Below are 22,431 nucleotides of genomic sequence, written 5' to 3'. Positions count from 1 at the left end.
AGTCCAGCATGGGGCCATGACTTTAAGTAAGAGAAGAGAGGCAGGAGGAGGAGAAGTGGGACAGGCACATATACGATGTGGGAAGGATATGGGTCAGGATGGAGAATGTGGAGAAATGTGATGTGGAAAGAAGATGAGGAAAGGCAGGGCAGCCTGATGTTGACCAACAAGAGTTAATTAAACATGTATTGGCTTTTTTGTGTCTCTGTGTTTTCACATAACCACCACAATCAGTTTTTTCGTCCAGCACATGTCTGCTGGGAGCTTCCCCTCCCTGCTCGACCTCACTGCTGTGGTTGGCTCAGCCTTTGTTTTTGCAGCTGTGTTCTTGGCACCTGGGTTCGGCCAGACTGCAGTCATCCTCCCAGTCTGTCTTGGGAAGACTTGGGACAGGTAAATTCAGTTCAGTCCAAGAGAAGAGAAGGATAATGGGAAGACCAAGGGATGAACATTGCCTCTCTGTGACAGGAGAGCTAAAGGAGCATGGTTCTTGTCCTCACAAAGTGAAAACTGTGGGGAGCTGATTGCTCTCCCCCCCAAAAAAAAACCAAAGCACTGGAGAAACTGCCCCAGTCCATCCTTAAACCCCCCAATCCCATCTGCATATGCAGAAGTCAGCTAAGACTGCTCTGGGCTTGTGTGAGCAAGGCAGCATGAACTCTCTAAAACAAACCTTGGTGGAGCTGGCACAGCTTGTTGTCTTTCAAAAGGATTATAACTAGTTGCTGCTCAGTGATGAATACGGCCCTTTGTGAGCCTGTGCGGGGGACGTGCTGCACTGGGGGAAGGAAAGACTCCGGGCACTAATTTAAATGAGTGCAAACAAGGATAACGTTGTTCTGCTGCATCCTCCCCGGGAGCAAGGCTCCGCAGGTCACTCTCACATCTGAGTCAACTGCAGCTCGCTGCTGTTCCTGGCAGTCCAGGGAGCCCTTCTGCCTCTGCGGGTGTTTCAGCAGGGAAAATCCAGCAGAGAACAAGGGGTCAGAGAAGCCTTTTGCCTGGCAGAAAGCTAATGGAAAAGGAATCTCCTTTTAGGTTAGTTATTCATAAGAGGGATTTCTCCGCTATGTGAGTGCATATCACGGACTGAGAATTACAGAAAAATGTATTCAGCACTTACGTGTTCACAGAGTCCTCAAATCCCTAAATTGCACATTCATGGGAAGTCCAATCTCTAAAACTCTTCAAAATAAAAAGTCCACTGAGCAGTTGTGAGAAATTGCTGTGAATTGTCCAAAATACCCCTGTTCCAGCCCTATAATGAGCAAATGAAAAATAGCTACTGCAACAACTGAGATATTGAGCATACATAAAAGGATTTAATCAGGAACTTTCTTGCTCTCATTTACCAGGGGAAGCAGCCTTGATTAGTGCACCTTTGCAGCAAGTGCCTTATGTGTGCTTACAACTCTGGTACCAGCTCTGATCTCACCATGAAAAAAAAAAAGGAAAAAGGAAAAAAAAGAAGAAAGCCATGGACAGTGTTGCAGTTTTGTGGAGAGCTGTGTTGTGGTGCATCAACAGCAAGCTGAAAGGATGAAGAAAAGTGTTTCTTTCTCGTCTTGCAGTGGTTTCGTTTTGAAAACTTCAACTGGATCTTAAAGAAAAAGAAAAGTGTAAAAATAACGGCATTTGGGCTAAACCAAGATGTTGTTTGGTTTTACAGAAGGTGGGAGAACTCAGAGCTCAGAATTACTTTTAAAGATCTGTTGCACCTGAGGAATGAATGGCAGTTTGGCTTCTCTTATTTCTGGCTTGGACATTAGGACTTGAGATAATTCCCAGCTCTGTCACCAACTTCCCATGTAACCACTTCTCTGTATTAGAGTCCACCTGAAAAAAAGCATGTAAGAGACCTTTCTTCCAGCTCACTAGCTCTCCCTCCCCTAGAGCATGTCAGAAATCAGTTCAAAGGGTTGGATAACTCTTGAGACTTGGTAATAGAAAAGTAGAATTAGGGATAAAGCTGATAAAATTAAAAGGAACTTGGATAAAGAGAAAGATGGAGTATACCAAAAATACATGCAAAGTACTCACCAGCAGAAATTTTCCCCTTCAGGTTTTTAATGTGAAGTTGAAGCTGATTATGGCTTCTTGAATCCTGAAGCCTGCTGCTGTCTCTTTGTGTTCCAACAGGTCCTCTTACTTTTAATCAGTTAAAATTGTATTTGTATTTTAATCATTAGAAATGGTATCTGCATTTTAATTCTTTTCTTTCTTAATTTCCTTTCATTTTTTGTTACTCTGTTGCCAGGAGCTAAGAAATTACAGTTAAAAAATTAAATGTCTTTTGTATTTTAATCCCTGTAATTTACTTAGCTGCTGGAAGTAAAAAGACAAAAGGAGAATAAATTGCTTGAAAGCAGATAGAGGCTTCATTTTCCCCTGCCTTTGAGTTACTGATATCACATTGGACACCACATGGGAGGTTTTGGCTGAGAAATTAGCATGAGAATATCTGGCACATCCTGAAACACATTTTCAAGTCAATTTTCTAGGCAGAACCACTTAGCAATGAACACTGAAATACATCACTGCTGCTGGTCATTATAAGCTGGCACGTGTGCTACGTAGCCAAGAAACCTCCCAGGCTGGGGCTTTGCCCTGCAAGAGGGGCCACACAGGCACAGGGCCACCCCGATGTGCCTCTTGGTGCAACACCCAGCAGCCAGGCTCAGTGTGCTGTGCCCTTCAGTGAAGATAACTGCTGCCTTTTCCAGCTCTTCCAAATATCTATTGACCGTCGTCACAGTCCGTTGCTGAGCCTTATATCGCATCTTGAATTTTTGCAAGGTGTCCTTATTTATAGGCTTATTTAAAGTTGCTGGAAGGTCTCAACCCATCAAGTGCCCCCAGCCCTCCTGGGCAGGGCTGAACAGTGCTTTCAGACCCTCATTTCTTACCTGCAGAGCCAGCTCAGGACAGGCTGCAACCAAATAGCTGCAAACTCAGAAACTGGGAGGACTCGTGTCAGTGCTTATGTATTCAAGAAACGCAGCAGCAGCAAGCTGCTCTCTAACTTTCCTCTTGCTACAGGTGAAAATTCAAATATTCTGCCTGGGAATATGGCGATCCTTTGTGTGGGGTGAAATGTTGGGGAGCCACCTGCCTTGTGCTCCCCAGGAGCTGTGTAGGCGGGATCAGGGTGAGGATGAACCGAGGGAGCTCCGTGGGGTCCCCCTCCCCACCAGGCTGCCCTCCAGCCGCTCAGCTCCCCTTCTTGCCTAGCTGGTGACAGGCTGAGAAACGCGGGCTGGAAACGCAGATGGAGAGCTCTCATTTTCCTCCCTGCTCTGCAGGAGCTCGCAGCACATATACACAGACAGACAGAGATGGGGGACTCCTCCAGGGCAGATGGGGATTGCAAGTAAGGCTGCACAAGGGGCTCACTTGGTGTAGCCCTTTCTCCCCCTCACCTTGCAAACCCCCTTCCAGCTTTGCTGTTTCACTTAGTCTCAGTTTTATATCTGTCCCCTGTAATATTTCTGAAGGATAACCTCCTGTTTTTAATTCAACACGTTCAAATATACTTAGACTGCTGCAGCAGCTCCATCCTTTAGCTGCTCACCAGCCAAGCTCTGCATGCTTCCTTCTTTCAACCTGTCCCTTGAAACTCATCCTTTGATTTCCCCACTGACTCCTCCCGGTGCTGCTCCCTGAATTTCCCTCTGGCCAGGCAGCATCTTCCTAGCAACATGAATCTTCCAAAGCCCATCTCCCCTCCCTGGAGATCTGGCTCAAATTCACCAGAAAGCCTCAATTTTCCCTGAAGCAGGATTTTATAATTCCCCCATCTCTCACAGCCTTTTGCAGCTCAGGAAGCAAGGGGTGCAAACACACAAAGCTGCTCTTAACGCAGGTGAGGACTTTTGTGCAGGACCTCTTCAATAGGAGGGGAGAATGATCTCCTCCACCCTTTTTTAATGATTTGCTCTCTTCTAGAGTAAACAAACCACAGCTGGCCACTTTCAGAAAGTACTTCCTTGTATTTGCAGGGTGGTTTTTTTTTTCCCTTTTTTTTTTTTTTTCACTATCACTTAGGTTTGCAGAGTTCAGTATAAATGCAAGACTCTTGGTACAAATGAGAGCCTGGATGTGACGGTCTTCTCACTTCCACCTGGATTGCAATCAGCATTAAATATGGATCTATTTTTTTAGACCTTCACATTCTTACAAGGGGGAGGTTTAAAAGGCCAGAGCCTTCCCCTGCACCATGATGGAGCAGTTCCCCGTTGGTAAACCTGGAAAAGGACAGCCCACAAAGGACCCAAAGGTCCAGGAAAGCCAGATGAAAAGTTGCTCCTGCAATGCCTCTCCAAGTCCCTCCAGTGTGCTAGACACTGATTAGCCCCATTCCTATGAGAGAACAAAATGTTTAGCTTGTGTACCTCTGAGGATGCTTGGACACAGTGTGTGAGTGACTGAACAGTCCTCCAAGGACTCGGTGGCAGCACTGGGTCCTTAACCCAGGAGTCCTGAGGTTCACCTGCATCTGTTAAGTAACACACCATGAATACCTGAAAGAGAAGGCTTTCTAGAGGAACATCCTCTTCTTGGAGCATTTGGAAACACAGCAGCACCAAAATGAACACTGAAAACCACAGCTCAGGCACCCACCTCATCTCCTGGGCACAGCCCTCATCTTCTTCAAGGCTCCCATCCACGCTCCCATTTTCTCCTTTCTCTTGCAAGCTGTGGTGTCAGAGATGGAAAGAATGGGCCTAATCCTGCAAGACGAGGGGTTCCCACTCCTGCAGGTAGGGCGTATGGTGCTAGGCCATCCTCAGGGTGAAACCTGGGTGGTGAGCTCCTGCCATGGAGGATGTTGCACCAGGGGCCTAACCCTGCTCTGGCTACAACCAGTGAGAGCAGAGTGGGCCCTGAATGGAGCACAACCATCTGTGAATTTACTATTCCTTCTCAAATGCTAATTAGTTATTTACATAAAACTTTGGAACATTTTAATTAGTTGCGTTAATTTAGAATTCACAGAAAGAGAGCTATAAAAGTCTATTATATGGGACGTTTATTCAAATGAAGCTTGAAATGGCACATGGCAATGTACTCGCAAATCTTCTGCCAACACAGTGAGAAAAAAAGAGAGGGTGTCCGGGCGTCGAGCAAGGCAGCCGGAGGTTGGCATTTCAGCATTTCAGAGGTGCTCCTCTCCCACTCCAGGTCTCAGCCCAACAGCCCCATGCCACTCCCGTTGTCCCAGGGTCCCCATATCTGATGTGGCCTACGTGGCCTACAGAGAAGGGGTGAAAGGCCTTAGGCCATTTCCGTGGGGGTGAATGCCTGTCAAGCACACAGATCCACAAACAGGAGAGCTGGGTTTGTTTCCTGAAGGATTTGTGCCTCATGGGTGAATTCCTCTGTGTCTGATAAGACAGGTGTTTCCCTGCTGTGGCGCCACAGGTAGTGCTTTAATTCTTGTTCTTTCTCCTTTCCTTGGTGTCCAAGAAGGCTGAGCTCACATTGTCAAGCTTATGGAAGTGTTAACACTTTTCTCTTTTCTGCTTAGTCAGACTTTTTTTCCCTAAATTTGCAGAAGGTCACTATTATTTTTCAGAGGATTTGCGAAGACTCACATCAGGCTAAAAACAGGCCGCAGTTTCTGGAGCCACAGGAATGAGTCTGACAGCCAGGCAGAGACAGAGTATGATCACGCAGCCCTGTTTCTTTAGAATAGGCAATGAAATAAAGCGCACCTCCAGGGCAGACTTGGCAGGTGAGCTATAAGCTCTCCTAGGACTGCTTCCCAAGCCTCAGGATGCCCTGGGGTGGGCACGAAGAGCAGCAAGCCTCCTTGCTGCCCTGTGCTCCCCGGCACCCTCTGTGCACCCACCCAGGCGCCGTTCCTCTGCTGTCCTGCCTGCAGCTCCTGCCTACGCTAGCTGTAAAGGCAAGGCATGCTGCTCCTGCCTCAGCTGGACATTCATTCTCAAGGCAGGAGGAGGAGGAGTTCCTTTCATCAAGTTCTTCCTTTCCCAGCACTAAATTCAATTAAAGCAGAGCTGCCTGTATGTGGCTAGACTGATAACTCTGTAAATCCATCTGTCTCAGGTTGTTACAGAATCTAAATTACACCATCACCATTAATCCCAAGACAGAGTAATGCCCAAGCAGCTATATCAAATAAGAGGCACTCTGCCTTCGGATTTCATCTGGCAGGGAAAATTGTTTTCTACATAAAATACAGCACGTTACCTCTTGATGTTAAAGACTTGATTCAATAAATCTAGGTATTTTAAACACCAAATATATTTTTGCTTGGAGACCATCTTCCTTGAAGGGCGGTAAGTTCCAGCATCACACCCAGCTGTGACAGAGCTGCTGTCTGCCTAAAGAGGTTGACAGCATGGAGCAGGGGGAACACAATGCTCTATTCAAAACATTACAGACGGAAGTCACTGGTGGTGGAATTAAAAGTGAGAGAGAGTCACAAACTCTTCTCTGCTCCATGACAAAATACCTGTTCTCTCAGGACTCACAAGGAGTCTAGGAGTATTTTTATGTAATTTACCAGAAATAAATGGAACTGCCAAAAGTAGGAGCTTTGGACTAAAACAGATCCACTCGGCTAAAATCAGTGGGTCAGTTGGGCTTCATATACTTTGATTTCCCACAGTCTGGCCTTTTGCAGGCTGTTGGGCAAATAATGCTAGAAAGATAATGTTTTCAAACCAGAAGGAAGGTTTTGGCTGCACAGACTCCAAGGACATCTGTTACACCGCACAGATATTGGAAAATGTAAGTCATTGCCTGTAGCAGGCAAAGATCAAAGGACTGTCACGAGAGGCATGAGGTGGCTGTCAGGAGCAAATGACTTGTTCGTTAGCCTATGAGTTATGGTTGCAGGATAAGAAGAAGGAATAAATCCTGCTATGAAACCTATTAAAAAGGGGATTGGAGAACATGTTATAAAGTTCAGTTCTGTCTTGTCAGGGAAAGCAGATGGACCAGGTAACCTGAGGATGGACTAGCTAACCTGGACATGGCTGCTTCCATCTCCAATGGTTTTTGGCTCTAGGAGATATGCTTACAGCATACCCAAGACTGTGTAGTCCCATGGGAATAGATGTGTTGATTTGATGGATGTTGTTTCATTCTTTATCAAAGAATAAGAGCCTGAAGATAACCTTTTGAGAGTCACTGCCTCTCTCAAGGCAAAATGTTAAATATTCTGTGGCCAAGAATTTACTTTGATAGCAACAACACAGGGAAGAGAAGCTAGAAGGCACTGGCAGCCAACTGGCAGGTAGTTCATGGGTGTCAAATCCTTTAATCCAACCTTTAAAAGCTCATCAAAAGATTTCACAGCTATTGTATAGATGTCCTGTGAAATACGAGGCTGCTGGAAATTATTGAGAACAAGAGCCAAGCACAACTGTGAAAAGAATTGGACATCAATATGGAAAAGGAGAATTTGCAGAATGATGGAGTGTTATTTGGAAAGGCTGTCCATTTTGATGCATAACCTAGATTCAGATTAACAGAGGTAAAGAAGAAACATAACTTGTAATTTCTCCCTTCACTTTCCTCTAGCCATTGTGGGAGCCAGGACACCAGAACTGTGCTCAACAGAGCAGTCCCTATTTCCAATTTTAGGCTCTTGCTGTTTATTCAGAGCTCATCCATTGACCCATATTCTTGTCACAAACTGATTAAGTGCACATGTCAGAAGGACTGCCTGAAATATAAAGCAGTCAGTGAAAAGGAAAAGGGATCTGGAGGGTATGAAACAAGCAGCTTTGCACTAGCGAGTTCACAGTGATGTAGCTGGAAGTCATGGCAGGGCTTTGGTACGTGGCAGGACAGACTGGAGGAAAGACATGGAAATGGTTGGGGAGCTTAGCCCAGAGAAAGCACCTGCAGCTTTGCATCGTCCAGAGTACCCATCCCCTTCCCCAGGTATATAAAGAAAGGAGGCTCCCAGGGTGTGCTCCAGAAAAGTAGGCACAGCCCAACCCCATTGTGTGGGAAGGGTGAGCAGGGCTAACTACACTTCATCAGAAAACAGTTTTGCAAAGCTTGTGTATTCAGGTGCTGAAGAATTGCTCTTGGCAGATAGCAAATGCACATCACATCCTGTAAATCTTTTCTAAAAGGGCATCACAAATTAATCTCCCTGCTGGAATTTTTCATTTTTAGAGCATCATTTATCAATTTAATTTAACATTACTTCAGTTGCTAAGGAGCCATGATTGGGAACTTGCACCAAACAGGTTTGAACAGTAATGCCTGGTCACTAATGAGAAAATATTAAAAAAATCTAGCTAAAGTCTGTCCCTTCCAGCCACACTGTGCACAGACACACAGAAATTCTCCCTGTTATATATAATAACACTTTTTTATTAGTCAAGACTTGTAGTTGTTGGAGAGAATAGCAAAATCACAAAAGGTTCAATAAAAGTGACTTGCAAATTAATCTCATTAGGTTTGAAATTGAACTGCTTTCCATGCTCCTGGCAGAGAACTCAAGGATACCATAATTGCCTGTGCCTCTGTATTGCATTTCATATCATGATCCTTCTGCCGTACAATATAACGCAGTAAGTCTCCACCATGCCAGTGATGAGAAGGGGGATGTGTATGCAGTGATATGTGAAATGGTGACTAAAACTTCAGGAAGCTTTTTGGGGAAGGGACAGTGGGGAGAGCTTTGCTGCATTATTAGGTCATCACCGACACTAGAAACCTAGAAATTTTGTACATCTTTCAAATAACGAGCATCAAATGGGGGGAAAAAAGGAACACTCAATGCCGGTTCAAATTTCTGCACATCTGAGAATGTATCTGCATTTGAATTAAATCTTGACCTATTTTCAATCAAAAGAGCCCTCTCTTCCTTGCTCCCTCAGAAGACTGGCACTTCCAGCAGGATGCTGAAGTCTCTGGTGCCGGCTCCCTGGGTCTCTCACGGCATTGCGGTGTGCCTCTCATCATGGCCATGGCTGCAGAGCGGAGCTGGAGCAGGCACAAGGGGTGAAACCACCTATCTGGTGTGGTAGAGCGGGTCTTAGAGGTATCAGTAGCTGGACCCTGGAGCAGGAATCGGGCCCTGCAGCTCCCTGTCCCTGCGCGATGGAGGCTGTGGCACTGTGCTGAAGCCCATCGTGGGGTCACACACAGAGTCCTGAGATGTCACTGAAAGGAACAAGGCAGAGACACAGGTCCATGATTTTTCTACATGAGTATTTTCCACACTCTACATGAGTGTTTTGAATAAGCTTCCACAACATAAATAATAAACAAAATAATATCAGTACACAGACATGCACACATATACACATGCATTATGAAGAGCTCCTCTTTACTCATTAATTCCCTTGAGAGGTAGGATATCACAGCTGAAAACAATCACTTATACGTGGAAATACAGAATTTTCTGCTTTTAACTAAGGAGATATGTTTTGGGCAAAAAAAAAAAAAAAAGTAAGTCATAATAGTGTAAAAAAGTGAAAAAAAATTTTGAAAAAGGAAGGAATAAAAAAAGATCAGGTTTTGTGTTTATAATTCATTTTTATAAATTTTATCTTTATAATGGCATTTATATTTAATCTTTATAATGGCACATTCAGTCCCACATCTGCCCCAGCCCTTCCACCTGTCAGTTCGATCTTCAAACCACATCCCATGAATCTTCAAGCAATAGCATTTGATCTGATATTGCATAATCTGCTGAACATATAGAAATCAGGGAGACCAGACTAATTTCTCTCTTGGACCAGCTGAACAAGTTTGATGTTACCTCCTGATATAAAATAAAATAAAATAAAATAAAATAAAATAAAATAAAATAAAATAAAATAAAATAAAATAGATATTTTCCCTGGGTCTGGGAAGACAATATGCTCCCTAACACTTGAAGTGATTTCCAGTCAATGTTTCCCGCAGCTTTTTTTTTTTGGCCTTTTGCAGCATCCCACAACTTTATTTCTGATCTTAAACACTCAAGATTTAATCAATCATTAAATGCTCTTGGAAATTTAATCAATCATCCTGTGCTCTTGGAGTAAAGCAGTTCAAAGCACTTGCATTTACTGAATGTCATTAGGTCACGGTGATGAAGTGGCTCTGCTTGTATCCTCAATCCCCAGCTTGTTACAGAGGAACACAAGATAGAGCTGTCTCTGCCCGATAGCACTTTACTAAGTTAAGCCACAGACTCCGTACTGAAGCACAGCGATGGGAAGAGGAAAGGACAGATCTTCTACGTTTCTTTAGGCTAATCTTAAAGGTTAATGGAAAGAGGACAACAGATTTCTTGTGAGTTATTGCTTTGCATATTAAAACTTCTTTCCCGTGTTGAATGCAGGGCTGGAGTGTTGTTTGTTTTGTTACAGAAACTCGCAGTAGCTGATTTTATCCATAGTGCCACCAAAATTTATCTACCTCTTGCCTGGAGAGCTGTTTCAGGAAGAGATGACAGATGCTACCAGCAATAACAAAAGCACATGCCCTTTGGAAATATAAAGGAAATGCAAAGGACTCAACGAGCTGCTTCCAGAAGTGCAAGCACACCTGGCTATGGGGAGAAAAACATTCAGAGCTGCTCCGTGGGGCTTTGCAACAGCTCCTTTCCTCTGCAGGCAGGTGGAGGAGGAGGCCTGCGGGATTCAACAGCTCTGTTGTGCTGGGTGCACCCACCGCTGCTTTGGGCACGTCTCTAGCAATCCACCTGGCTTGGTGTTTTACCATCTAGAGCACGATGCATCAAGGACTTGTGTGATGGTTATTCCACAGACCCCACACCACTGAGCTGCAGAGCTTCAGGGGCCAAACGCTCCCTTCGTGGAGCTCACCAGGAGCTCAGCTAACTACAATATTTGTTATAAATGCTGTCAGGAATGACTAAACTTCACCCCGTGTTGCAGTTCAGTTGTCGGCTGTGCCATGCTGTTCATAAATACAAGCAAAATATTTTGAACAAATCAACCTTAAACTATAGATTCTTCCCTCCAGGATATTCCCCGGTGGCAGTTTGTACTTTACATCGAAAGAAACTGCTTCCTCATCCAAAAAATGAAATGTTTTCCGGAACGACCTAATAAAACCAAACTCTCTTCCCATCTGCCACCAGGCAGAAGCCACTTTTAGCAGCCTGCGGAGGGGACCATGCTGTTGTTTTACCACCAGCGCATCCTTCAAGATTTCCCTGGAGCCCTCCTCGTGGTGCTCTCCTTGCCTGCACCTCCGGCAAACACCCCCGCAGCCAACGCACTGAAGGTCACCATGGCCCCTGGGGACTGCACAGAACAGAGATATCTGCCCAGAGACACTACTTGCTAAAGCCAAGTACACACAAATTCTTTCACAAGCATGTGAACCATCTCTGAGCTCTTTTGGTCCAAAGATCTGGAACATTTCTTTCCCTTGGACAAGTAATTAAATAGGTGTTACCCTTGCTATATACAAAGGAGCATTCACGTTTGTCCTTTACTTGAAGAATAACATTTAAGGTTAAGATCATGCTTAAGCAACAAGTATTTTTCTTTTATTTAAGATTTATACAGGCTCCCATCTGCAGACTAAACGATGAAATCCTAATAAACAACGAGCCTAATTATGGTCATTCTGTAACTGAAATAATGGTGTGCCTCAGAACAAGGCTATTACGTTGCCAGATAATGGACTAATGAGCTCCAAAGAAGGACTAACGAAGGTCTGTAAAAGACTTGCAGTTCTTATGAGGACATGCCTACTTGCAAACACCTCATTGTAGTATTCAAACGTGTATAAAGTGATATATAGTATGACATGTCCAAAGATTTATATCAAGGTGTTGGTAATGGCTGCAGCCCAAGAGCATGCCTAAAAGCAAGGGAATCAATTATTAATGCAAGTCAGAAGAAAAGACGCCAGAGAAGATTGCATGATGTTATGTAGGAGACGGATTAAATGTATAAAAAGGGAAGTCAGTGGGAGTCAACACCAGGAGAAACAATCAACATCTGCCACAATATTGGCCCCATCAGCTGAAACCAGCTCCTTCCATGCTCTGATTGATGAAATATGCTTGACACCGATATTTTTTTCTTGCCTAAATGACCAGCTCTAATCATGAGCTCCACACATTGCTTCTCTCTTCATCGTTCAGCTGGCCAGGAAAGAAAAGATAATTACAGAATGTTTGTTTAGTAATTGTCTGGTTCTATTTTGGAGTTTGCTTCTGGTGCTAACGAATGCGACTCCATTATGTCATTTATCATATGAACAGTCAGGTTGAGGAACATTTTAAATCAGGAACTATTTTGGTTTGCATGAGAAATAACCCCACAGAACGACTGACAGCATGTGTGAGCAGAAAAACTCCATGCCTGTAAATGATAGGTGAGGTGATTTCACAGGATAAAAAGCTTAAGAAGGTCTCTTTTTTTTTCACCAGCAGAACAGAGTGGTCATGGGGAAGGGAAGAGTTGCAGCACGCCATATTTATCCGCACAAGGAAATCCACATTATGAGTTGTTTATTGGCTTGCTAGGAGATGTCTCCATAGAAAACTGTCACCCATTGCAAGATAAAGCTTTTATTTTGAATGTGAGCTTGCTAAATATCCTCCAAACCTGACTTAAGTACAGGTGAAATAGGTTGTAATTATATCTCAGATGGGGCAAGAGCAAGAAACAGGAGCACTCATCCAGTAGGGTGGGATCTCAGGTGTATCCCCTGCACTATGGACGGGAGTCGTTCACCAAGCATGGTGACTTGGGCTCAGACAAAAAAAAAGGCAGCTGGGAGCACAAGCTGTGTCAGAGCAAACTGAAAAATTACTTTAAGGGTATTTTTGACCTCAAAATAAATTGCTAACTGATTGCACAACTGTGGGTTGAGAAACCTGTCTCAAGTGACTGGTCAAAGCAAAAATATCCATTCAATAGGGTGTCTTCCCAGTAACAGTGGAACAGAAGTTGTTTGACAATACTCTCTGGATAATATCTTGAAGGCTGTAGGTGACTAATAATAGCAGCCTTTTTTTTTTTTTCTAGAAATATGAAAGTCAAAAAAATGATGGTTTAGAGGGACCAAAACTATTTATAAACTGAAGAAGAATTCAGTGAAGAGCTTTGACTAAAAAGAAGTGGAGGGGAGAATTTTAATGTGCTGGAAATAGAAGTCAAATCTTAAAGTAAAAAAAATGCAAATTTAAAGTATTTTAAATGGTTTTTAAAAGAGTTGAGTGGCTTATACATGAAAGGACATCTTTTGTTTCAGATTAGATTAAGATTTTATGTTTATTGGGATGAGCAACCTTGCTTTGAAATGTCCTCTAACTTTAGCCTTCTGAGGATGGGCAGAGGTCTTCATTTCACCTAGGAACTGTCATCTGTGCCATGTTCTAAGACATAATAAGACAGGGCAGTGTAACTGAAAAAAAAAATAATAAAAGTTCCCAGGAGTGTTAACTTCGATCATAGGCTTTATCGTTAATTCCATTTCGGCCAATTACCCTCCTCAGAAGTTTCCCCAGCATATTATCAGGACTAAGCATTAAACCCACGAGGTCATTTAACCTGCAGCCTGTCGAGCACATCTTCACATCGCTGGTTAACGACTTGTGAACCTCAGTGTCGGAGGCTGCCTTGCGACTCTGCCTCTCCCAGCCGATGGCTTCGTGCCACCAACCGAGCAACTCAAGGTTTGAGGACGCCTCGCGCCCTTGTGAAATTCAAGTTCATTCTTTTTCTGCTCCCCTCGCTTTCTCCCTGCAAATTTATGACTTGCTAACAAATGCATTGCTCTTGAGTCCCTCCTCTTCAGTGATCTTTAAGATCTCTCATTTCATAAGGAAGAGGCAGGTGGGTGATCTGCTTCCAAAAAAGAAGAGTTACCATAAGTATGGCTTGTGTCTTAAGGCTGCCTGTGTTTCTATCAGTTTTCCCTTGACTTAATTCAGTCTTTTTTTGTCAAATTACATAGCAGTAATTAACTGCCCTAACCAAAGCGTTTTCCTCAAAGGTGCCCACATTCCTGTAAGAGCTGTCGGTTGCTGTACCCACACATGCAGGCAGCATCCTTTCATCATTCTTCACACAAACTGAATACTTCCTCTGCTGATTTTTAAGGCTGCTCTCTGAATATCATCTACAATTAATGAAATATTCCTGTGGCTCAGCCAGTCATTCAAAAAACTTTGTCCAACCTTGTTATGCCCTAGGAGGCTAATAATATTTATTGCACCTTGGCAAATTTTGGCTCAATTCCTCTTCATGCTACAGGAAAGAATATAGTATTAAGCACTGCTGATTTTCCCTTGAATACAGAAGAGGAAACCCTGTACTGGAAGTTACTGCAAGCATCCCTGAGTCCTGCCCTGTGTTTTCACGGAGCTCACAATGACATTTATAATCCCACTGATTTCCATTTAGAAATTGATCGCTCTGTTAGGCTATTTTACTGCCTTTTACCAGGAGGCTGCTCCAGAAACTTTCCTCCCTGGTGCTTCAGGAGGTGAGGATAAATGTGGGGGGTTCAGGGTTCATCTGCACCCCTTGTCGAGCTGCACCAGCATGGTGCTGGCCCTCTGCAGATGCATGGGCTGCATTGCGCTGCTCCAGTGCCCGGGAAATCAATAGCATTTGGGCTGGGAGGAATTGGAGCACATTCCTGGTAATTGTGCAAATGCAAATTTATTACTCTGAAGTCCTGTCTAATGTAAATCTAGTGAGGTCAATGGAGTTAGAGCAAAACTAGCCATTTCGCTTTGTCTGTTATGCTTGTTTTTATAATGATGGATCACTGCTATTGAGAGAAATGAACTTTCAAGTGCCTGGAAATACACTAACCTGGGAAAAGAGCTGCAAGGATGCCAGGAATCACTCTTTGTGCAGATGTTTATGCTGCCTAACCACAGCACTGGACATTGCCAAAAATCTCCACCAGCATGAGCCACTACAGCTCCATTAGCAGAGGGTCCTGCCCTTTGTTTAAAACATGCCAGCCTGATGTGGAGGAATTCCCAGTTTTGGGACCTATTGCATCTGTACCTCAAAGCCTTACTAACCTGCAGCTGCCCTCTCCAGGGACCCTGTAAGGTTTTCTGCAGTTTCTGAGTTTGCTCCGAAAATCTTCTGTTGCTTGTGTAACCTTTCGTAGAGTTACACAAAAGGATTGTTTTCCTTAAGAAATCCTTAACTTATGCACAGATAAACTGAAAGTCTAAAGGTTAATGTTGTTTCATCTGTGCTGAAGTGAAATCAAAGATTTAAAAGGCCATTCTGCAGGATGATCTTGCATTTTTAGGAGGAAAAATAAACTCTTATTGATTATAATAATAAGTCTGTGGAATGTGCTAATGGAATTTTTTTCATTCCCCAGACATGATGTTCTCTTTCTTCCATAAGCATTGCAGTTCATTATGGGACAGAAAAGTTTCTCAGAAAAGCTGGGTTGTGTTCAGAAAAAAGGACTATTGAAAGGACTATTAAAGCATCAAAACATCTGCATAGGCATATATCAAAACAGGGAGAGGTTTTACAGTTAGATGAGATAAAATCATGATGTATTAAGGCCTTTCCTTCTTTTCTAAGATCTTTTCAGTGACTCCATTGACTCAGGAGAGACAGTGTGTTACTTCAGCACCTTTTCCCTTTGCAATGGTCAAGCACAACACCATCAGCGAACCCTCAGACAGAAGCACGGTGTCTGAAAACAACTCCAGAGACTGCTCTGTGTAGAAATACCCAGCGGTAGGGAATCGTCTAGACAGCTAAGGCTGTATCCAGACTATCTAGCTTTATTAATCTGCTGACAGCCTGCTGCTTCTCGCTGGCACCGGTGAGCAAGCGAGGTGAGCTGCAGCTAATTAATGCCCAGGTTAGAAGCTTTCTTCAAAGGCTGGTTGAGACAGACGCTGCTCTTGCCCAATGAAACACCAACCCAGTTGAAGGGTCCCTACAAACTCCACTGTCAGACAGTTTTTACAAATCATGTATGATTGAATGAGCTGTGCAGAAGGATGTTCAGGCATCCTAAACCCAAACTGTGTCCTGTGTGCGTGCTGGTGAGTCAGATACCTGCCAAAAGTTGAAACCTTTGGCAGGATGAGAAGATATTCCTCTCCATCACTGATTTGAAGTGGTTTTAGTTTGTGTTAAACACAGACTCACAGGACTGGAAAATCTCTCTGGCCTTAGGCAGTATCAAACCATTTGTGACAGAGATTTGAATGGACTTAGGTGCAAGTCATGTAAGGTCAAGTTTCCTTTTGCGAACTGTTTGCATTAGCAGTGCTACCACCGTGGTAATGCAAAGGAAGAGACACTAACGATATTTAGCACATGAACATGGACAACAGCTATTTGCTACATCCCCAGGAATAAATGCAGGCAAACTCCTAATGACGCTGTGCTTAAAGCCCTCCTCACTCGGCAGGGCTTTTGCAGAGGCTCACACAACATGCTTCACTGTGGGGAGAGGCGATTTGAGATCTGGTCTGGACACTCAACGTGGCAAATAACACACGGTGTGTGTTAGTCAAGATCACCTGGCACTGAAACAATTGCAATTCTTTGTGCATTTCGGTAAAAGTGTAGCACATAATCTGTGGGAAAGCCACGTGTGCTTGCACAGCCAGCACAGGTTCCTCACCAGAAAATGGTCTCAGCAGAAAATAGCCATCCCTACGTGCGTGTGTGGGTAACCTCAGCTTCCTTGACACAAGCAGATGGGAGGTGTGTGTACTGCTGTGTTAGCAATGTCTGTCATTCTCTGGTTTCTCCTATGTCCTGTACCTTAGGTTATCAGGCATGCTCTTCTCAATGCCTTTTAAAACGTAGGTGTAAAACACAGAAGGCACGTTCATTTATAACTACACAGACTATAATTATATGTAGTCTAGGGCTTGTTTCCTGAGCTGGGAAGGAGGAAAAATGGGTTAGGTGGGTGTGAGTAAAGTAACAGGCATGAACATGTCTTTTAGAGGTTACAAAACCGCCTTGGTCTCCCAGTATCAGAAACGCTGGCTAAGAACAAACAAACCAGAAAACCATGTGCAGGCTGGGAGCTGGGACAAATACAAGAGAATTGGGAACTGACAGGAGAATAGTAACAAGACTCTGATCTAGCCTGGGGACTTACCACTGGAAGTAAAAATGGAGAAGTATGAGGCCACCAGTATGGCTTAGATACAGAAAGATAAATGCAATCGTGGAATTAACAGGTGAGATATTTCAGTGAGAAATGGGGACCTTAATATCGTTGTGTAAAACATCAGTGAGACCTCCTCCCACTTAATGCTATAACTGCTTTGGGTCATCCATATGCACTTTAAGATTAATTTAAATGAGAGCACATTCAGAGAAGAGGTTTGAGGTGAATGGAGAGTCATTTAGGAAAGAAGATTGAAAAGCCAGTCCTGTGGAGCTTGGGGGGGAAAAGGAGGCAAGAATGAGCTCTGATCTCTATAAAATCCCTGAGTGAGGAGCCATGAGCAAAACAGCTTCTGAAATGAGAGCCAGTGCTGGTGCCAGAACGTGAGGGAGCAAACTGGTGATGGAAATGACAAAAAGGTTTCTGTTCATCAGGGATATAGACAGTCAAATTGTCCTCCTCCAGGAGGAGCAGCAGCCAGAAAACAAAACCTGGTTTTAAGTTGGAACATGGCCCTTTTGTAAAAACACCACACACCACGGTGCCTGATGTGACAGAGAAGTGGGCTGCATGATCCATGCTCCTTGTGTGCTTCTAGCTCTAAATCAGCGAACAGGAATAGCAGAACAGCAGCAAACCAAGGCCCAATTTGGCCACTTGTTACTGAAGTTCTGTGGAATATTTTTGTTGCAGTTGCAATGCCAGCAGCTCCAGTGTCCTGGCTAAACACCAACATGTTCCTCTGCTATTTAAGTCCCCCCCTGTGGTTTCACTTAGTAATGCTACTTTTTGCTCTCTGCCCAAAAATTGTGGTATAATGCTGCTTTTTTGTGCTTAAAAAATGTTTTCTATTTACTGAATTGCTCTTCAAATTGTAGTACGATTCACTCTGGGGTGTAACTCTGTTGCATTTTAACCTGCACAGAAATAGCATTCACAAGCATAGAGAAAAGATGGGAGAAAAAATAGCAATACAAAAATAATCCTTATGAAAGCCCTGAGCCCAACTGAGCAATATTACTCTCATTTTACAGTAGGGAATTGCAGATTTTTTTTCATCTATAAGCAAATAAGAATCTGAAACATTTCCTATGAAAACACAATAAGCAGGTGTGGCCTGGGGCTTTGCTATCAGCTGTCACCTTAAAACTCTGTGGAAACTTGGCCTTGAACCTGAATTCGTGAGCCTTTCAATGACGTCTAATGTTGAATTCTAGCTTTCTGTCAACATCAGGGAAAATTGATGACATTGAGGCAAAGACCCTAATTTGCACTGATGGAGACAGGCTAGGATTTTGGAATGGAGGGAATTTCTCAGGGTATTTGTGTAAATGACTGTTAACCTGCACTGCTAGTATTGCAACAGTGCCTGGATCCTCCCAAAAGCGAATAATGACATGTCCTATCCAAGATCTGTATCTATGGATGGATTATATTGCACAGAACAAGGTAGCATTATTATTATTATTTAATTCTTCTAACAATCACCAGAGCAGCTGAGCTACTCCCACAGCTGCATTAAATATCTCGACTAAAATATGCAATCCTTTTATTATTTCATCTTCTGTGAGAAAAGTGGACTGTCTTGTTTCAACAGAAGATTTTAAGCTTATATTTCTTCATAAAAATGCTGCAAAATGCAGCTCATGAAATGTGCCTGGCTATTCCAGTTTTGTCCATATTCAGTATTGCAGCTGAGTGTATGGATACCTAAAGTAGTTCCAGACAAGATAGCTTGGATCCTGGAGCACGGGGCAAAACAGATTAATCTGCACCAAGGGGGGTAGATCAGTCCACACAGAGCCTTAACAAGTTGCTTGTGGTACTGGGATGGATTTGGGTTAGAGGTGGCTTGAGTAGAGCTGACTCTAAGCAAAAGCCATGCAGGCAGTTTTTCAAGGGCATTCACCGCTGGGACAAGAAAGATGCTGAGACAAGAAGCTTTCTGCCTAATTTTGCTGTGCCAGAGCCCTGGAAAGGGAATGGTAGAAAGGTGCAAGAGGAAGAGCTGCTCCTGCCTCCCACCACAGCTCCTTCACACCCAGTGGCCCAACCTTGGGGTGGGGGAAATTGCGGTGGCGTGCTGGGGTGGGCTGGTGAGGACAAGTCCCCCCTTTCACAGCAGCGGGGTGCGTGCAGTGGTGCCTCCCGTGGCCTGGAGGGGAAGGTGGGGATGGCTGTGCGAGGCTGCTGCAGGCTCCTGGCCAAGCCCTGCTCTCCAGGACAGGCAGGCTGCAGAGAAGCTTCAGCAGGTGGAGTGATGTTTGGTCTCCTTGATCTCCTGGAGCCCGATCCTGGGGATACCAACAGAAATCTCGAACTCAGTCCAAGGTGGAAGCAGTGCCGTAGCCGACAGTGCCAAGAAGCGCTGCAGCGCGTTGAAACGATAAAAGTTTCCTCAGCTTTGTGTGCAGACACATCACTTTGCTGTCCGTCTGCCAAGAGGTGACAAAAGCATGAGTTAAGCCGGGCCATTCGCTGGCAGGAAGTCTCCTGGTCACCCTGCGAGGGGGGAGAGCTCCGGACCCTGCCCGTGGTAAGGGCACTCCTGCGCTGCAGGCTGCGTTGGTCATCACTGGCCCCGTTGTCCTGCAGAAGGTGCCAACCCCAATTTCTTCAAATTCTTCTTCCACTCATCAGCCTCGCCGTGCTTCCCCTAGGGGTCTGCTTCAGGCCTTCCCTCCTCACCCACGAGCATCACCACGGTCATCGCCAACCCAGCACCGTGCCTGGGGCAGGGCTGGGGCAAAAAGCGCCGGAGTTGCAGGCGGCGAGCTGGGGGCCAGGTGTGCGGGGCTGCCTCTGGGGATGTGGAAGGGGAGATGCAGGGATGAAAACTGGCGGAGCAGCACCCGCAGCATCCCCCGCAAGTGTCCTGGCACAGCATGCGTGTTCCCTTAACACCCGCAGCACGGTGCCACGGCTCCCACCCACGCCCCCTTCCCTCCCCACGCTCTGCAGGGGGGCAGAGGGGGCTCGCACGGAGCCTCTTCGCCCCCAGCCCCTTTTCCTTTCCACGGGGGCTGCCGCAGCGCTGGGGCCGCGCCTCCTCCTCCTCCCCCCGGAGCAGCTCCAGGCTGGGAGCGCAGCTCGGGCCAGGAGGGGGAGCCCTGGCCCACGCGTGGCCGTGCCACCCGCCTCCTGCCGGCAGGACCCCGCCAGCTGCGGGAGGGACGCGGCGGGGACTTGGCCGGGAGCCCCCTGCCTCCCTCCCGGGGTCCCCCAGCCCGGCTGCTGCCGAGTGCCCCCCGCGGGCCGGGGGGTGTGGGGGACCCGGAGCCTCCTCCTCTGCTGTGCAACGAGCGGAGGGGCGGGGCTGGAGAGCGCGGGCCGGGGAAGAGGAGGAGGAGGAGGAGAAGGAGGAGGAAGAGGGAGAAGAAGAAGAAGGAGAGAGCGCGGCGCGCGTGGGGCGCGCGTTCTTCGCGTGCCCGGGTGAGCCACGGTGATCGCGCGTGGGGCTGGGGACGGGGATGGGAATGGGACAGGGATGGGAAAAGGGATGGGGATGGGAATGGGGACGGGAATGGGGACGGGAATGAGGATAGAGATGGGGATGGGGGTAGGGAAGGGGATAGGGAAGGGGATAGGGATGGGGATGGGGATGGGACCCGAGGGTGCGGGCAGCGGGAGGGAGGCGCAGCCCCTCTGCGCGCCGGGACAGGAAGGGTGGCCCGGCACGGCTTGGCTCGGCTCGGCTCTGCTCTGGCCGGCCGTGAACTTCCCGTACTCGGAGGGAAAGTTTTGGGCGGAGGAGGCGGCTTCCAGCGTGATGCGGGCGGTCGCGGCGCGCTGCCGGTAGCACCCCTGGCTCGGCCGGCCCGGCGGGGAAAATCACCCCTAAAAAAAATGAAAAAAGAAAGAAAAAGAAAAAAAAAAAAAAGGTGGAAACACTCGGCTGCGGTCGGGAAGGCGCCGGGGAGCCCGAGGTCCCCGCACCGTGGGAACCGCCGGGAGGGACCCGCAGCTCTGCGCCCCCGGGCCGGGCTGGGGGACGGGGACAAGGGGACAAGGGGACAAGGGGAAAAGGGGAAGGTCCCTGCGGCGTGTGCTGCTGCCGGATTTGCACCTCGGCAGAGGACGCAGCCGGTGCTGAAGGAGGCGTAAAGCCGAGCTGCGGGAGCCCCGCTGCCCGAAATGCGGAGCGGTGGCCCTCCTCGCTGGTGGCCCTCCTCTGCGCCAGGGGCGCTTGGATTATCCGGCGATGAACGCAACTTTAATTTTCGTCTGCATTGCAAACGCACCAGCCTGATACGCGCTCTCTCCGGTTAGAATGGAAGGGGGAGAGGAAAGGGGACAGATTCAAGCTGCGGCAGGAAAATAAAGTGGAAGGGACACGTGCGAGAAAGGCGCCTGCAAGCGACCAGGTGCTGGCGGCAGGTGTGTGCTGGGGTCAGCGTGTGCCCTTGTGCCAAGCGTTGTGGGAGGGGGTCTGGGTGGGAACATGTCGGGTGGGAATGCTTTCCTGAAAGGGAAGGGGGGAAAGAAACGATCGGGGCTCCAGTTCTTCAGGTGGCCCTTTTCTGTGCCACTGTCGCTTCCCCTCAGTGCAGTGGCAGTGCTTGTTCCTCAGGCTGCTTCCTCGGACTGTGCCCGCACGGTGTTCACATAGCGGGATCCTGTTCGCAGGGCCTTCGGATGCTGCTGAAAACCAGATTATAAATACACTTTCACAGGCACACTCTCTCTTTCCATCCCAGCCTCTGCTTTGTGAGTAGCTGGTTATAATGCATGGAAAAAAATAAAATCTGTTTTACGGATCTTCTTTTCTTATTAAGTACGTTTAGTTTTGTTGTCATAGGAAAGGGTTTTTATTCCTGGATTTGGGAGATTGCAGCAAGGTTCTTATCTTTTTTTTTTTTTTTTTAAATATTTGCTTTGTAATTAAAAAGTAGTATTTTCCTGACGCTCCATTTTTAACCGTGTCCTCCCTCGGATAAGCAGAGCTGTCACAGAACTTACAATTCCATACACAGAGGGATCGGAGTATTATTTATGAACCGTGCAGTGGAGAGTCCATATCTCATAACTTAGAGGGCCATTTTTAACAGGTTGCTTTTGGCAGCTCCAGAAGATTTACGTACTGTATTGTGTTCCGTGCAGGAAGAGTCTCTCCTGCTTGCATGGAGAGAGCATCACTCGAGCCAAGGACTTTCTGGTGGGAGCGCTCCTTGCCCAGATTTCTGCCCCCATTGCCTGCCTGGCTGTGGTGAGCAGGGAAGGGTGAGCTGGGAGGGTTAAGCTCTAAGACCCGATGTCCTCCTTACCTGGATTAAGTGCAGAGTGGTTCAAGTCACTCACAGCACCCTCTCCACAGGAGCTTTCTTTCCGTTTCTG

The 22,431-nt window shown here is 46.2% G+C and overlaps 1 protein-coding gene across 1 annotated transcript in view; it reads left to right on the top strand.

Moving 5' to 3' along the window:
* Positions 1-20,264: 20,264 nt before the first annotated feature.
* Positions 20,265-22,431, top strand: part of IL1RAP (interleukin 1 receptor accessory protein) — a 45,769-nt gene continuing 43,602 nt past the window's right edge. Inside the window, exon 1 of the mRNA XM_048076696.2 lies at positions 20,265-20,529. The gene's annotated coding sequence lies outside the window, so the exon portion shown is untranslated. The remainder of the gene's footprint in view (positions 20,530-22,431) is intronic.

This window comes from Anser cygnoides, chromosome 9, assembly GCF_040182565.1.
Source record: "Anser cygnoides isolate HZ-2024a breed goose chromosome 9, Taihu_goose_T2T_genome, whole genome shotgun sequence".
NCBI classification, from domain to species: domain Eukaryota; kingdom Metazoa; phylum Chordata; class Aves; order Anseriformes; family Anatidae; genus Anser; species Anser cygnoides.
Note: the sequence above shows the minus strand (reverse complement) of the source record. Positions and strands in the feature narration are given on the sequence as shown.